The following is a 16,961-nucleotide window of genomic DNA, read 5'->3' on the forward strand; positions in this document are numbered from 1 at the left end:
GATTGGAATAGAAAGTTGATACGAGTCACGGTGGCTCGCATCGCCGCGACTCGCTCAGGGCTCCTTAGACACGCCCCAGCCGTCGTCATAACAACCGGGATGTCACTTTCCGGCTTTCATCCTGGCCGTCACCATGGTGAAGTCCAGGACGCTCTTCTTATTACCGCCGCAATCTGGCCAGCTGGCAGCCGGGCACATGCGCTATACTAGTTATTAATTAGTCTCCTGATGGGGCCAATTCTTCCTCCTGTGCCTGCCAGTTTTTCATTGGCCCTTCCATGTATTTAAGGCAGGGAGGGCATAGCCTCCCTGCCGGTTATAGTGTCTGCTGCCTGTGTGTTGCTGACCTGCTGGTTCCCTGTTCTACTTGTTTCCTGACATTCTGATTGATTTCTCGTTGTGACCTCTGCCTGATTTTGGATATCACTTCTGTGCCTGTGACCCAGACCTCTGCCTGGACCAGTTTGTTTGCTGCCAGCCCTGACCTTCAGCCTGTTGTCTGACCTTTCCTTTGGCCATGGCCCCGGCAGTCTTCCACCTACCTTGTTCCTAGCTGCGGTTACCCTGATAAGCCTCTATTGAAATAGAGATAAGTCCTGGTGGCATCCGAGTACCGGTGAACGTGCATAGTTCTACGGGAAAGGCGGCTGCTAAAGGTGAAGACCTCTACTAGCTTGGCTCTAATGGCTTATCAGTAGCTGCGATCCTAACAGAAGTGAAATAGTTGAAATGTTGCAGGATTAAGTGTTACATGGGAAAAGTTAAGTTCGGTCAGTATATGTGGAGTTTGAATAGGATAAGTTTTGCAGTTTTGCATAGTTTGTTCAGTGTAAATTCTTGCATAAAGTGATTGTATAAATGGTAATAATGTGTAATGGAAAGCTTTGCAGATTGCATGGAAATTGTAAGCAGTGTAAGTGTATATGTTGTTTCTTTAGATTGGAAAGACTATTAAATGTAGAAAAATGAAAAATTAAGTTAGTTAATATGGCATCAATGTAATGCCATGTCTTTAAGATGGCTGCCATTGTAAGTTAATGTGATCATCATGATTAGATAAAATATCTATTGTGTGAGGTAAATAATGTATTTGCTGTAATGCTAGATGCTTCCATGTGAGATAAATGGAATTTATAGTGTGAGATGTGGAATGGATAGAAGAATGAAATGTGTATTAAATGCTTAAAATGGAGTTTAACCTGAGGGTCTAGTACTCTCCCCTTCCCCTTTCCCAACACAAACACACCTTTCACAATAGGCACTAATTTATACCCACCATACAGTCACACACCTTTCACAATAGGTGAAACTGACTCATACACACCCTTACACTACACAATAGCTGAGAAGCACTCACACAATGAATTGTATGAACATCTATGCTATACCACCCATGCTAATAGAGTAAACAAAACCTGTTGCGTTAGTATAAATATACTCTGTTATACTGTTTTATAATATATACGAGTTTTACAAATCAAATATTTATTAAGAATACAAAACATGGTAAATGAAGCTACATTTAATGTGCAGTTTTTCTTGATGATCTAAGCAAAGGGTATTATATGAATATTGGTCCTGTGGATTTAGGAATAATAAGAATTACATTTCTTAGGTTAAACAAGAGTTACCTTTGTGAGGAGTGGGTTAATGTTAATATTCATAAAGTCATTAAATGGTCATCATACATTTGCCAAACTATTAGGATCCATAACCCCAGATAACACCCTCATATATCTCTGTCTATATCATAAAAAGAGTGCATTTTTCACATACTATTTGCCTAGATGATTTATTAAACCCATGTCTCACAACAGGCACGTATTCTGTGTAAATGTAATATTTTACCCCAATGCTTTCAACATGACATGGGATGGAACTAAATTAGCAGATGAAGGATTATGCAGTGACACCAAAGATGACCTGGAGGTAGGTAGGTTATTTTTCAATGAAGTTATTGACTGTGGCATTAGAATAAGGTTATAAAACCTTAATCTAATGCCACAGAAATTGTAATTGCTGCAGTTCAGTCAAATTTTAGCTCAATATGTGTGAATCACAGTTCATTTATCTGTTCAAAAATGAAAAGAAGGGAAATAATCCCCCCTGAAACCAACATGCTTAAACAGGATTGACTCTGTGTAAATTGCAAAGATTATTATTATGTGTATTATTATTATTATTATTATTATTATTATTATTATTATTATTATTTATATTATTATTATGTTCACCATTATAACAAGGATACCACAAGTATGGAATTTCCCTGCAAGTAAGCACAGAGCTGGTGTTGGGTACAAATGATGATGTGCTTCCCCTTCCAGAGGCTACCACCACCATGCTGAAAAGGGACATCTGTCTATTATACTGTAGCTAATTTGGGGTTCCAATCTCAGTCTTTACTTCTGCATCAACAGCTTCTGGGAGGATGACCATGGTGTTTTTTTACACTACCCCTTCCCAGGGCTGCCAAGAGGAATTCAGGGCCCCGGTACAACAAATTCATGGGGCCCCCCTTGTAGTCGAGTATGCAAAAAAAAATTGCGCAGCCGTAAAATTTTTTGGGGGTGTTGTCATGCATTTGGGGGTGTGGCAAATGCACCATTGGGGCATGGCTAACACATCAAAATCACTAGGCTCTGAATTCAACAGAGCGTCACATATGTCCAATCACTCCTGACTGTCAGGACATCTAGCACCACAGTGTAGTATAGAAAGAATGCAGTGTGTACACAAAGAGTTCCGTCTTGGCCTGCACCTTACATTGGGCAGAACACTCACCAAAAATTGGCATTGTCCCTACTAGAATCCCAACATTTCACATACTGTCATGCTCTCTCCTACCTGTTCTTCTCACTTTCACGACCTGTGGCTGCAGGTTTCTTTAGTTGCGGCTTGTCTGGATCCTGGAATTCTGAGGGCCCTATTTGAAAAAAAATGGCTACATTTAGATAATTCCAAGCAACCCTGGCATTAAATTAATACCACCCACGATTAATAATTAGGCCTTTATCCAGCTCCAACATTAAAATAATGTGCCCCCTCATCATCGCCATGCCTTATGATCACACTGCGCCCTCCCTGCTGCTTTTGCCCCCTTCACCTGGCTCCCCTTCATCACACTATACTATGCTGCTCCCCCCCTTTTTCAATCCCACTGTGCCATGCTGCCCCCCTGTTTTTTAACCCCACTGTGACATGCTCCCCCCTGTTTTTTAACCCCACTGTGCCATGCTGCCCCATTTTTTAACCCCACTGTGCCATTCCCCTCCATTTTTTAACCCCTCTCTGCCATGCTGTCCCCTGTTTTTTGACCCCACTGTGACATGCTCCTCCCTGTTTTTTAACCCCACTGTGCCATGTTGCCCACCGTTTTTTCAAGCCCTCTGTGCCATGCTGCCCCCTGTTTTTTTAACCCCACTGTGCCATGCTGCCCCCCTGTTTTTTAACCCCACTGTGACATGCCCCCCCTGTTTTTTAACCCCACTGTGCCATGCTGCCCTGGTTTTTAACCCCTCTGTGCCATACCCGCCCTCGGCTTTTAACCGCTTTGTGCCATGCCACCCCCCTGTTTTTTAACCCCTCTGTGCCATGCCACCCCCCCATTTTTTAACCCCTCTGTGCCATGCCACCCCCCCCCCCGTTTTTTGACCCCTCTGTGCCATCCCCCCCTCATTTTTTAACCCCTTTGTGCCATGCCCCCACCATTTTTTAACCACTCTGTGTCATGCTGCCCCCCTCATTTTTTAACCGCTTTGTGCCATGCCACCCCCCTGTTTTTTAACCCCTCTGTGCCATGCCACCCCTCATTTTTTAACCCCTCTGTGCCATGACACCCCCCCCCCCATTTTTTGACCCCTCTGTGCCATCCCCCCCTCATTTTTTAACCCCTTTGTGCCATGCCCCCCCCATTTTTTAACCCCTCTGTGTCATGCTGCCCCCCTCATTTTTTAACCCCTTTGTGCCATGCCCCCACCGTTTTTTCAACCCCACTGTGCCATGCTGCCCCCTGTTTTTTTAACCCCACTGTGCCATGCTGCCCCTGTTTTTGAACCCCACTGTGCCATGCTGCCCCCCTGTTTTTTAACCCCACTGTGACATGCTCCCCCCTGTTTTTTAACCCAACTGTGCCATGCTGCCCCGGTTTTTAACCCCTCTGTGCCATGCCCATCCTCGTTTTTTAACCGCTTTGTGCCATGCCACCACCCTGTTTTTTAACCCCTCTGTGCCATGCCACCCCCCCCCAGTTTTTTGACCCCTCTGTGCCATCCCCCCTCGTTTTTTAACCCCTTTGTGCCATGCCCCCCCATTTTTTAACCCCTCTGTATCATGCTGCCCCCTGTTTTTTAACCCCTCTGTGTCATGCTGCCCCCTCATTTTTTAACCCCTTTGTGCCATGCCCCCACCATTTTTTAACCCCTCTGTGTCATGCTGCCCCCTCATTTTTAACCCCTTTGTGCCATGCCCCCCCCCCATTTTTCTCCCTTTACTTACCTTTTCCTTTTCTTCTCTCTTCTTTCTTGGTCCTCTCTGCTCCATTCAGACTGAATGCTGGGCGTGACATGATGACGTCACACCCGGCATTCAGTCTGAATGGAGCAGAGAGAAGGGACTTCGGCGCCGCGATCACGTGAGTATGTTTATTTTTTTTAAACTACCCTGCTTCCCCCACCAACGACCGACTCTGCCCACCGCAAAAAAAAAAGAAAAAAATTTCGTTTGGAAAAAAAAAACAAAAAACGTTGGCGCTAGGGCCCGGGCCCGGGCCCGGCCCCCCGGCATGCCCAGACCCAGGCCTGGGCCCCCTTCCCAATACACATTTACAAATACAATTAAATACAATACATTGGGGTATATTTACTAAACTGCGGGTTTGAAAAAGTGGAGATGTTGCCTATAGCAATCAATCAGACTCTAGCTGTCATTTTGTAGAATGTACTAAATAAATTATAACTAGAATCTGATTGGTTGCTATAGGCAACATCTCCAGTTTAGTAAATCTTTCCCATTCAGAGCTGGATTAAGGCTCTTGGGGGCCCGGGGCACTTAAGACAAGGGAGCCCCCTTGATGTAATATGTTTAGCATTTTAGACAAATTTTTAGACAATTACACAAGCAAAACTGTGTGGACTACTGTTAGGTGCACACAGCTCTGCCTTCACAAGCAGTAAAGTGTAAAGCGGCACTTACCTCCATAATGTCCTTGCAGTCGGACCAAATCCTGACTAAGCGAGACAGTCACCCAAATTTGGGACTGTCCCACCAAATACAGGACGGTTGGCAGACTGTCCTGCTCTCTCCTAAATGTTCTTCTCACTTTCACCACCTGTGGCTGCTGGTGTCCTTAGGTGCTGCTTGTCTGGATCCTGGAATGTTGGGGTGCCCTATTTTGAAAAAAATGGGTATATGTAATTTCGAAAACTCCAATCGCCCCCCAGCATTAAATCAATAGCACCCATATTTAAAAATGAGGCCCTAATAAATAAACTTATTTCCCTCCCTCCAAACAGCCACAGCAGTAAATGAATAACACTTAATTTTAATAAATATTACCATTTCCCACAACCATCCCTGGCATTAAAAAATCCATATTAACATTTAATAAATAGTCCTCCTCCCCAAGCTCAGCCCCATATTCAATTAATAACCCAAAATATTAAATTAAAGGTCAGGTCATCTCACCTTAAATTAATAGGCCCTATTTTTAAATTAAATTGCCCCACCATCACCCCACAAGTAAATTAATAACACCCATCATTAATTAATTAACTTCAACCCACAGTCCACAATTAAATTATTAATAATAATAATTAACCCTCTGATCAGGCAATCCTCTCACCCTCAGTCATTAACCTCATAATCATTTAACATCTCATCCTCATCATAACCTCTTCAACATCAAGCTCCCCATCACAAATTAACCCCAACAGTATGATTAACCCCTTATAATGATTAACTATCTCATCATCCCCCTCTTCATTAGATAACATATTCTCTCTTTCTGTCTCTCCTTGTGCCCTCTTCTCTGTCCCTATCTGTTCCTTCTCTCTCGCTGCCTCTTTGTCACTCCCCCCTGCCTCAACTCCAGGCTGTCACCCACACACACACCATCTCACTCTCTCTGTGTATACCCTCTCAGTATGTCTCTCTCTGTCTCTCTCCATGTGCCCCCTCTCTCTCTCTGTCACTCCCCTCTGCCTCCACCCCAGGTTGTGGCCCACACAAACTCTCTCCATGTCCTGGTTGCTGTCACTTCCATTCCACTTACTGCTATAGCCTACACTGATTCTACCAGCTGACCACTTTATCTTGCTGCCACACTGCCGGTTTTGACTTACTACCCCAGTGTACAGCTTATCTTTCTCTGCCTCTCCCTCAATAATAACAAACATGGCATTGGGGATGTAAGTGATATTGGGGACTGCACTTAATTAATGCACTCACCTCATGTCCGTTCCTCAGTGGTGACAGCCGGCCTGGCGTGCCGGACTAGTGGGTGCTGCGTGCCATGTCTGGCATGCATGTCGGGGGTTGCCGACCCCTGGCTTAGAATGTGTTAGGCCATCTTCCAACCAAGGCCCCTTCAAACACAATGGCAACGCTGCGCACATTACCACTAGATGTACATTCCTCTAGTGACTTGCCCTAAAGTCAGGACGGTTCTGATAGAATCAGGACAGTTGAGAGGTAAAGATAAGGTTTTTTTATTATTATTAATTTTTTTTTTATTGACCATTGAAGACAAAAATGATTTAACAGAAACAAATATGAAATGTTCATTTTTAGGTTTTCAACAGTGAACAAAGTACAGAATGCATAACATGAAAACTTAAGAAAAGGAAATAAATGAAAATTGAATCTATGTATAAATATATATAAATACACTGTCTATTGTATGAATCTACAGTGATCATTAAATAAACATATACATAAAAAAATGGAGGCCGGCAGCGCTCTGCGCATGCGGAGTGACATCATTTGCACGCGATTTTAGCGCAAAATGGCGCTACACACCCCTATATAAAGGGCATAGTTTTTAATATCACCTAATTCCTCCTGATGAAGTTCAAACTGAACGAAACGCATTGAGGCCCACAACTGTACTAGCTGAGACCCTGTTTCACTGATCTACCCTGGGAGTAACAAATTAAGATATCACCCTTTCCTGAACTTTTGTATGGAGCCTATGGAGGGGCATCTTTAACTACCTCCAGGGATATGACTACCAGTAATCTCGCCTGTATATTATACAGATAAGCTTATATTTATTATCTTCATTGTGAGTTTGCATTTCATATTTTTAATCTGCTGAATAAATTGTTTGCAAAAATACTACACCATATGGCTTTCTTATATCTTTCCTACTATTGAGCGGTGATGCAGCAGTTATTAATAGAACATACTATATTTGCATCTTGTCTCTGCGAGCAAAGGAAATCACCATCTGGGATGTCTGATGAGCCTATATACAGATAAGCTGTTATTTTACTTATTTCTGGTACGCACACTACTACACTATTCATCTGCACAGTGTCTCACCTGATTTGCTGATATATGCTGCTATATGCTGATATCCACCTGCATTACTATTTTTCCCAGGATTTTATGTTCTCTGGACTCTCTGAGTTTACTGACTATATATACACAATTATCTGTTTTTACACCTGAATGCGCCGTCCTTCCATAACTTATCATTTTGAAATTTATATATATATATATATATATATATATATATATATATATATATATATACACTTTGTTAAGTATAAATGAACACCTGCTGGTTAATGCAAATATCTAATCAGCCGATCATGTGGCAGCAACTCAATGCATAGAGCCACGCAGACATGGTCAAAAATTACAATTGTAGTTCAGACCAAACACCATAATGGGAGAAGAAATGTGATCTAAGTGACATTTACTGTGGAATGATTGTTGAGGCTATACGGGTTGATTTGAGTATCTCGGAAGCTGCTGATCTGTCTTTTCAAATCCCCTGTTGCCACTTATACATAGCGCCCCTGTTGCCACATATACATAGCGCTCCTGTTGCCATGTATACATGGTGCTCCTGTTGCCATGTATACATGGTGCTCCTGTTGCCACATATACATACTGCCCTAGATGTCACACATACAAATTGCCCCTGAAGTCACACATACAAATTGCCCTTGAAGTCACACATACAAATTGCCCCAGAAGTAACACATGCAAATTGCCCCTGAAGTCACACATACAAATTGCTCCAGAAGTCACACATGCAAATTGCCCCTAAAGTCACACATACATATTGCCCCTGATGTCACACATGCAAATTGCCCCTGATGTCACACATGCAAATTGACCCTGATGTCACATATCATCTTCCTATATTCCATGTAAATTGTTTCTACCTGTAGTGGAACTATTGTTCCTGTAGCAAATACCCGCGGCCGCCGCTGACCTCCGTCGTCTGACAGGAAAATCATTGTCAGGAGTCAGCAGCCCCCACCCCACTCAGCAACAGGCAGCCTTGCGATTTGTTGCCTGTTGCTCCCCAATGACCATAGACCAGCCCCTAGAAAATACAGAAGCCCACAGTGGGCGGCTCTCCCCTACTGTAGCCCAACCACTCCTCCCTTCCCCTGGCGTCTGTAATTAGAAGACTGGTCTGTGAGGAGGTGCCAGCCTTCAATCAGCTCCGACCAAGCACTTTGTTATTTTATTTTAATTGCAGAAAAACTATAGCTGCTCTTGGTCGGGGGGGCTCTGAGAGAGGGGGCCTCCCCTTAATTCAGCCATGACCCCATTATCTCTATGTGTCACTCAGCGGACTGTTAGTGCCTCTAGTTTGGGACATGGGTCTCTCTCACTCCTGCCGGCGCCTCTCCATTTTGACTAAGGTTGCAAATGTGCAGAAACCCTGAACTGTTAATACCTCGCCTCTAGTCTCATTGGTTGATTAATCACCTCTCAGTACTTAAGGCACCTGTTGCCCTATTACCTTTGCCTGTTCTTGGTTCTCATTCCCTTGAGACTCTGAGGTGTTTCCTGTTTCTGCTCGTGTTATCCGTTTGCTGTGGACAAGTCTCCTCTTCACATCAGTAATAGAACTCACCCGCTGCAGTCTACTCTCGCTACCTCCGTTACATGCCTGCACCTGGACAAGTCTCCTCTTTACATCAGTAGTAGAACTCACCCGCTGCAGACCACTCTCGCTACTCCATTTACATGCCTGCACCCGGACAAGTCTCTTCACATCAGTAGTAGAACTTACCCGCTGCAGACTACTCTCACTACTCCGTTATATGCCTGCAACTGCACAAGTCTCCTCTATACATCAGTGGTAAAACTTGCCAATTGCAGACCACTCACGTTACTCCGTTACATGCCTGCACCTGGACAAATCCTCTCTTTACATCAGTGGTACAACTTGCCAATTGCAGACCACTCACGTTATCCGGTTACATGCCTGCGCTAGGACAAGGCTTCTCTACACATCAGTGGTAAAACTTGCCAATTGCAGACCACTCATGCTATCCCGTTATATGCCTGCACCTGGACAAGTCTTCGCTTCTCATCAGTGATGTAAACTGCCAACTGCGGACCACTCACGCTATTCCGTTACATATCTGCGCTGGACAAGTCTTCTCTACACATCTGTAGACCACTCATGTATCCTTGTGATATAGCTACTACTCAGTATGGTACCTATGAGCTGGACTAAAGTCTACAAGTGCCTCTGTATTATAGCTGCAAGTCGCTGACTCTTCTACTGCATTGTTGATTGGTCTTTGCCTAACGTTATCCAGTTATCAAGTACTGGCCTGCTATATGCTATCTGCGTGCTAAGGCACTTGGACTCTTTCCTCATTGTATCCTGCTTACTAATCTGCTGTACCATCACAGTTCCACGGTGCCAAGACTCAGCATTTATACTATTGACATTCCTTTTCCTTTATTCTATTATATGTTCCACTGATTCACCACACTACCCAGAGGTCCGCACCTCTGGTAAGTGTAGCTACACCTGGTGAATTCTGGGTAAAACTCCGAGTGCCCGTGACACTATGCATTATTTTCAGGGGGTTCACGACACTGCAAAATACACACTTCTATGTCTTACCATCATCTTTGCCTCTAAATGATTGCTTTGAGTACATGCCCATGCTCTTCACTCCTCTACCCACGTGGTAGGGCCTTCTTGCCTTCAAAGGGAGTTCTCTGTTCTGTAATTGTTCTTCCCTGCAAACAAGCCCGGTCAGTTTTGCTGTTAGCTGTGGAAAAAGACACTTTAAAACCATTTTCAAAGCATGTAAGTTAAATCACACTATATATTTTTACGCTGTCATACATGTCTTACACCTGTATACCATAACCTAGGTGCAGGACTGCCATCAGGGAGGTACAGGGAGTACAGTAGTATGGGGTCCAAATACAGAGTATGGCCCCACCAGCCCTGGGCCCAAATAAGGTTGATATGGGAGGGGGTCTCTGCAAAGAATTAAGACAGTGGGCACCATTTCTAGGCAGCAGCTGCTCCTGAAATGTGAGAGGTGGTGTAGGGAGAGACCTTTGCACATAATTAAAGATGTGTCAGTGTGCCCTCCTGTAGGCAGCATGTCTGCCTCCACTCCCAAGATGTTGGGGCCCCACAGCTTCTGCCATTTGATCTACTCTCAGCCCCCCCAGGTACCTGACCCCCAGACAGAGAACCACGACAATGCAGAGAGACTCCCAGCAGCATTGCTGATGTCATGTAATTAATAGCATCACAGCACTGTCAATATAGAGGAGCCGAAAGGAGACAGCAAGAAGACGCAGAGAGGTAAGTAAACTACTGCAGGGGTTAGATGGAACCACAGAGGGGGGGGTGACTATAGAGAATGGGGGGAAGGTAAATGTTGTATAGGGAATAATTTAAAAATGAGGGCGTGTGATTTCATTACTGTTTGATTTCAAGTGCTGATTGTTTAAAGTGTGGATTTAGATCCAGTAAGGAGTTGAATCCAGGAAGGGGTTTAATCTGGTAAGTGGCTAGCAAAGGTTAGTACTCAAGTTCACTGTAGGCTATAAGAAGTTAGGTTAGCCCCAATAAGATGAGTGGTAGCAGGCTTGATAATCTCACTCAATGCATATCTTGTCATATGTATGCACACTTGGAGCAAGTGTTCCAAGGTTTATACCTCTGTGAGAAATGTGAGCAATTGGTATCTTTGGAAGCCCAGGTAACTGATCTAAAGCAGACCATTGCAACATTGAGAGACATTGCCAACCTGGAGCAGAGTTTACAGCTCACCGTTGATATGTTAGCTGAGCAGGGTGGAGCAGAGACAGAGGAGGATGCACAGGTAGGCAGCTTGGTAACATTTACTAGTGGTAGCAGAGGGAGGAAGAAGCAGGCCAGTTCTGAGCTAAACAATCCCAGCAGATTTGCCAGATTGGATGAAGATACTGTGGAAGGCAGTTCGGAATTGGTAGAGTTGGATGAGACTGCTTCCTCTAGCAACCAGGGGAATGGTCTCTCCAGCATAGAGGGTACCAAAGTTACTCAGGGACCCAGGCAGATTGTGGTGGTAGGGGATTCAATTATTAGGAAGGTAGATAGGGCAATCTGTTACCGGGACCGTGCATGCCGAACAGTGTGTTGTCTCCCGGGTGCTCAGGCTCGGCATATTTTGCGGATCGGGTGGACAGATTGTTGGGAGGGGCTGGGAATGACCCAGCGGTTTTGGTACATGTTGGCACCAATGACCAAGTTAGAGGAAGAAGGGGTGTCCTAAAGAATGATTTCAGGGACATAGGTCGCAAACTTAAAGCAAGGACATCCAAGGTAGTATTTTCTGAAATACTACCTTTGCCACGCGCTAGTCCAGGGAGGCAGCGGGAGATTAGGGAGGTTAATGTGTGGCTAAAAGTTTGGTGTAGGAATGAGGGTTTTGGATTCTTAGAGCACTGGGCTGATTTCTCGGTCAGTTGCTATCTTTATCGTCATGATGGATTGCACCTGAATGAGAAGGGGGCTGCAGTGCTAGGGGAGAGGATGGTTAGAAGGTTGGAGGAGATTTTAAACTAGGCTCCGGGGGGGAGGGGCAAGCAAGTATTTATGGGATAGACATTAAGAGTAGTAAGGAGGCATTTAACAAGAGTTAAGGGGGGAGAGGGGGGAAAGTGAAGCATAACCGATAAGGAGAGGCCCTTTTTAAAGCAAAAATAAATACCTAAGGGAGGCAATAGACTTAAGTGTATGCTTGCAAATGCAAGAAGCCTGACAGGTAAAATGGGGGAGTTAGAACTAGTAGCAATGAATGAGCAGTATGATATTATAGGTATTACGGAGACCTGGTGGGATGATACACATGACTAGACAGTCAACTTGGAAGGCTATTCTCTCTTCAGGAGGGATAGGGTAAATAAAAGGGGAGGAGGAGTATGTCTTTATATTAAGCCAGAATTCAATCCAAATATTCAGGAAGTTATATACAAGAATATTGGTGATAATATAGAGGCATTGTGGGTGGAAATATCCAGCGGACGAAAAAAGTTCAGAGAAGTTTCTGATAGGGATATGCTATAAACCGCCAGATATTGGTACGATTGAGGAAGCCCAACTTCTACAGCAAAATGAAAAGGCTACACAACTTGGTCAAATTTTAATTATGGGGGATTTTAATTATCCGGACATTGATTGGAGTACTGAGACCTGCGGTACAGCTAGGGGAAATAGGTTTCTGAGCACTCTAAAAGAACATTACATGTACCAATTAGTAGAGGAACCAACTAGGAACCGGACTATACCCGATCTAGTAATAACAAACAATGTAGACGCAATATCAAATATTCAAGTAAGGGAGCACTTGGGAAACAGTGATCATAATATGGTCTCATTTGAAATTAGTTTCCAGAAGCAACAGTATAAGAGATCAACTAGGACTTTAAACTTTAGAAAGGCAAATTTTAATATGCTAAAGAGCATAGATTGGGACAAAGTCTTTGAAGGAAAAAATACGGAAGAAAATTGGGCTGTCTTTAAAATGTTGTTGGAAACATACACGTATAAGTTCATTCCGATGGGAAATAAATGTAAAAGAATTAAGTCTAAACCAATGTGGCTAAATAAAAAGGTAAGGGAAGAAATGCAAAGGAAGAAGCGTGCATTTAAATTGTTTAAGTCTGAAGGGTCAGAGGAGTCCTTCAATAGGTACAAGGAATGTAATAAAACATGCAAAAAGGAAATTAGATTAGCTAAATTAGAAAATGAAAGGCACGTTACATAAGAAAGTAAGACAAACCCCAAAAAGTTTTTTAAGTATATAAATGGCAAAGGATTCAAAAATATAATATAGGACCCCTAAGAAGTGAGATGGGTGAATTGATAAATGAATAATAGTAAGGAAAAAGCAGAGGTATTAAACACTTAATTTTCTTCAGTATTTACCAAGAGGAACAAATGGCAGGAGTAATACATAAAAATGGAAATGAAACCATGCCATTAATTAATACTTGGTTGTCAGAGGAAGAAGTCCAAAGGCGGCTAAAGAATATTAAGATAAATAAAGCTCCAGTTCCAAATGGCATACACCCAAAGGTCCTTATGGAGTTAAACTCTGAAATAGCTAGACCGTTATTCTTAATTTTCAGAGATTCAATCTCATCAGGCTCAGTACCAAGGAACTGGCGAATAGCAGATGTGGTGCCATTGTTTAAAAAGGGGACGAGATCACAACCAGGGAATTATAGCCTGACATCAATAATGGGGAAACTACTGGAAGGTATTTTAAAGGACAGTATTCAGGATTACTTGGTATGCAATAAAATTATTAGTGGGAATCAACATGGATTTGTGAGGGATAGGTCATGTCAAACTAATCTAAATAGTTTCTACCAGGAAGTGAGTGTGAACTTAGACCAGGGCAGCACAGTAGATGTGGTCTACTTAGATTTTGCAAAGGCCTTTGATACAGTGCCACACAAGAGGTTGGTTTACAAAATAAGGGAACTGGGTCTAGGAATCAACATTTGTACTTGGATCGAAAACTGGTTAGAGAATAGGGAACAGAGAGTTGTGATAAATGGAACATTTTCTAATTGGTCAAAAGTCTTAAGTGGAGTACCTCAAGGATCCGTGCTGGGGCCACTCCTGTTTGATATATTTATTAATGACCTTGGTGATGGTTTAGAGAGTAGAGTTTTTATTTTTGCAGATGACACTAAACTCTGTAAGGTAATAAAATCAGAGCAAGATGTAGCTTCTCTACAGAGGAACTTAAATAAACTGGAGGATTGGGCGGCCAAATTGAATATGAGGTTTAGCACAGATAAATGTAAGGTTATGCATTCAGGGATCAAAAACAAGAACGCAATCTATAAATTAAATGGAATTCATTTAGGAGAATCTATAATGGAAAAGGATTTGGGAGTGCTCGTAGACAGTAGACTTAGCAATAATGCTCAATGTCATGCAGCTGCAAGGGCAAACAAAGTATTGGCATGCATAAAAAGGGGCATAGATGCAGGGGAAGACAGCGTAATTTTGCCACTGTATAAATCGTTGGTAAGACCTCATCTTGAATATGCAGTACAGTTCTGGGCACCACTCTATAAAAAAGATAATTTGGAACTAGAAAGGGTTCAGAGAAGGGCGACAAAATTGATAAAGGGTATGGAGTCATTAAGTTATGAGGAAAGGTTAGCCAGTTTAGGCATGTTTACTTTAGAAAAGAGGTGTCTAAGGGGAGATCTGATTACTATGTACAAATACATTAGGGGTCAATACAGAGAACTTTCATGGGAACATTTTACCCCAAGAACCATACACAGGACACGTGGTCACCCCCTAAGGTTAGAAGAGAGGAAATTTCATGACCAGCAAAGGAAGGGGTTCTTTACAGTAAGGTCAGTCAAGATATGGAATTCATTGCCAGGGAAGGTTGTGATGGCAGGTTCAATAGATATGTTTAAGAAAGGGTTAGACAAATTTTTGGCGGAAAGGTGTATCCAGGGATACGACCGTTAATTAAAATAAAGAATAGTAGTGGATATAGGGTAAAAATAGGACTGCAATATTGAGTCTGGGGGGATTTTCACAATTGAAACAGATTGGCGGTTGCTTACTCTGGATCAATTTCAAATATAAGTGCAGGATCGCAGGAGATCCAAAATAGTTTGAACTTGATGGACTGGTGTCTTTTTTCAACCTCATCAACTATGTTACTATGTTTGGGTGGGATGAGAGAAGGAAGGAGGGGGGGTGTGATAGTATGCACCAGCTATTGCACCCTGTCTGTAGCTATTGGGAACCGTCTGGGCTTACTTTGCCACCGTTCCCTTTCTTAATTCCAAATGCGCCTTCTAACCACAGTAGGAGGTGCTTAAGCTGCTGCTACCACAACTCCTTTGCGGGCATTCAGAACCACGTTCCTTCTGGGTAACTGTCACTGCTGGTGTACCTGAGCTGGTACCCCTGACCTCTTCCTGTGGATCAGGGTTGCCGTGGATGTATCCCCCTGGCCTATCACACTGGCCAGAGCTGCTGGGTAGTAGGCAGATTGGTGGTACTGGAAAGCTGGGTCCAAACCTCAGTACAGCCGGGAATGGAATAGAGTTGGGTCTAATCTGTTGGTCACAGGAATTTCAGCATGGAAGGAGTTGTCAAGCAGGTCTTTGATGCAAGTGATGTTTATTTTGTCAAGTGCCCTGATATGGACAGTTCACACTGGTTTAAGGTACCAGTGATCAAGAGGTCAGAAGAAACAAGAATGATACATTTCAGTACAAGCCAATGTTAGATTTCTGGCTTGTCTGTCTAACAAGAAATGCACACAGGTAACGACCCCCTATTGTGTATTCAAGTGTTGATCACTCACATTGAATAGACTTACTTAGCATTTCCTGCTATCAGCAAATCAGACTCCCTCCCCACATATGCCTATTTGGAGATTTCCTCTAGCAAAGTTACAACACCCCAAACAAGACATGTCCTATACCAAAATACACACAATATCAAAAATAAGTACATTTGCAATTATATAAATAAGCGCCCTGCACTATTTCCTTTAACTAAATTTAAACCATAAGTTATAAGTGATCCAGCCACAGGGGGATTCAGGGATCTGGTAGTGTACAGGATGGGTGTACTATCTAGCATTTAATAAAACTAGGGATGTGCACCGGCCACTTTTGGTGTCTCGTGTTTTGTGTTTTGGATTCGGATTTGCTTGAGGTTTTGGTTTCTGATTTGTTTCGCAAAACACCTGACGAAAGGTTTTGGTTCGGATTTAAGGTTTTGGATTCGGATTTATTTTGAAAAAAACATAAAAAGTGCTAAAAAACAGTTTTGTGGGTTTTTTTTCACTTCTACGATATTATTAACCTCAATAACATTCAATAACAATCATTTCCACTAATTTCCAGTTTATTCTGAACACCCTCACAATATTGTTTTTAGGCCAAAATGTTGCACCGAGGTAGCTTGAGCACATAATGCCAAAAAAAGAGGTACAAGATGGAATTGTTCTGGGCCCTCCCTCCTACCCCTCGCGAGATTCGACGCGAGACTTGGACGACAGAGCCTCGTTTTCAATTTTTTGCCCGCCGGAAATATCCGAACAGTGCTCGGATCCCGTTCGGATCTGCACTGTTCGGGTGGGCTCGGATTAGCGGAATCCGAGCCCGCTCATCTCTAAATAAAACACATTACACACCCATGGGGTCCACGCATTGCCCCCTTAATAGCATAAATCTAATAGTCTAGATTTCAAGTCACATGAATGTCACTGTCACTATGTTCTCATGCCGGAAATGTTGACAGCCATTTTAGTAGAATGTGGAAATTCATTGCAGGTCTACATTACACCATCCAAAATTTTAGTGTTGATGTCAGGGGTGTCAGCATTCTCATCATTTCAAACACCTACCCCACCCTCGATGTCAGCAGTTTATGATTTAGGTGCTGTTTCTCACACTACTGATTTTATTGT

This window comes from Mixophyes fleayi, chromosome 3 (genome assembly GCF_038048845.1).
Source record: "Mixophyes fleayi isolate aMixFle1 chromosome 3, aMixFle1.hap1, whole genome shotgun sequence".
In the NCBI taxonomy this organism is placed as follows: Eukaryota; Metazoa; Chordata; class Amphibia; order Anura; family Limnodynastidae; genus Mixophyes; species Mixophyes fleayi.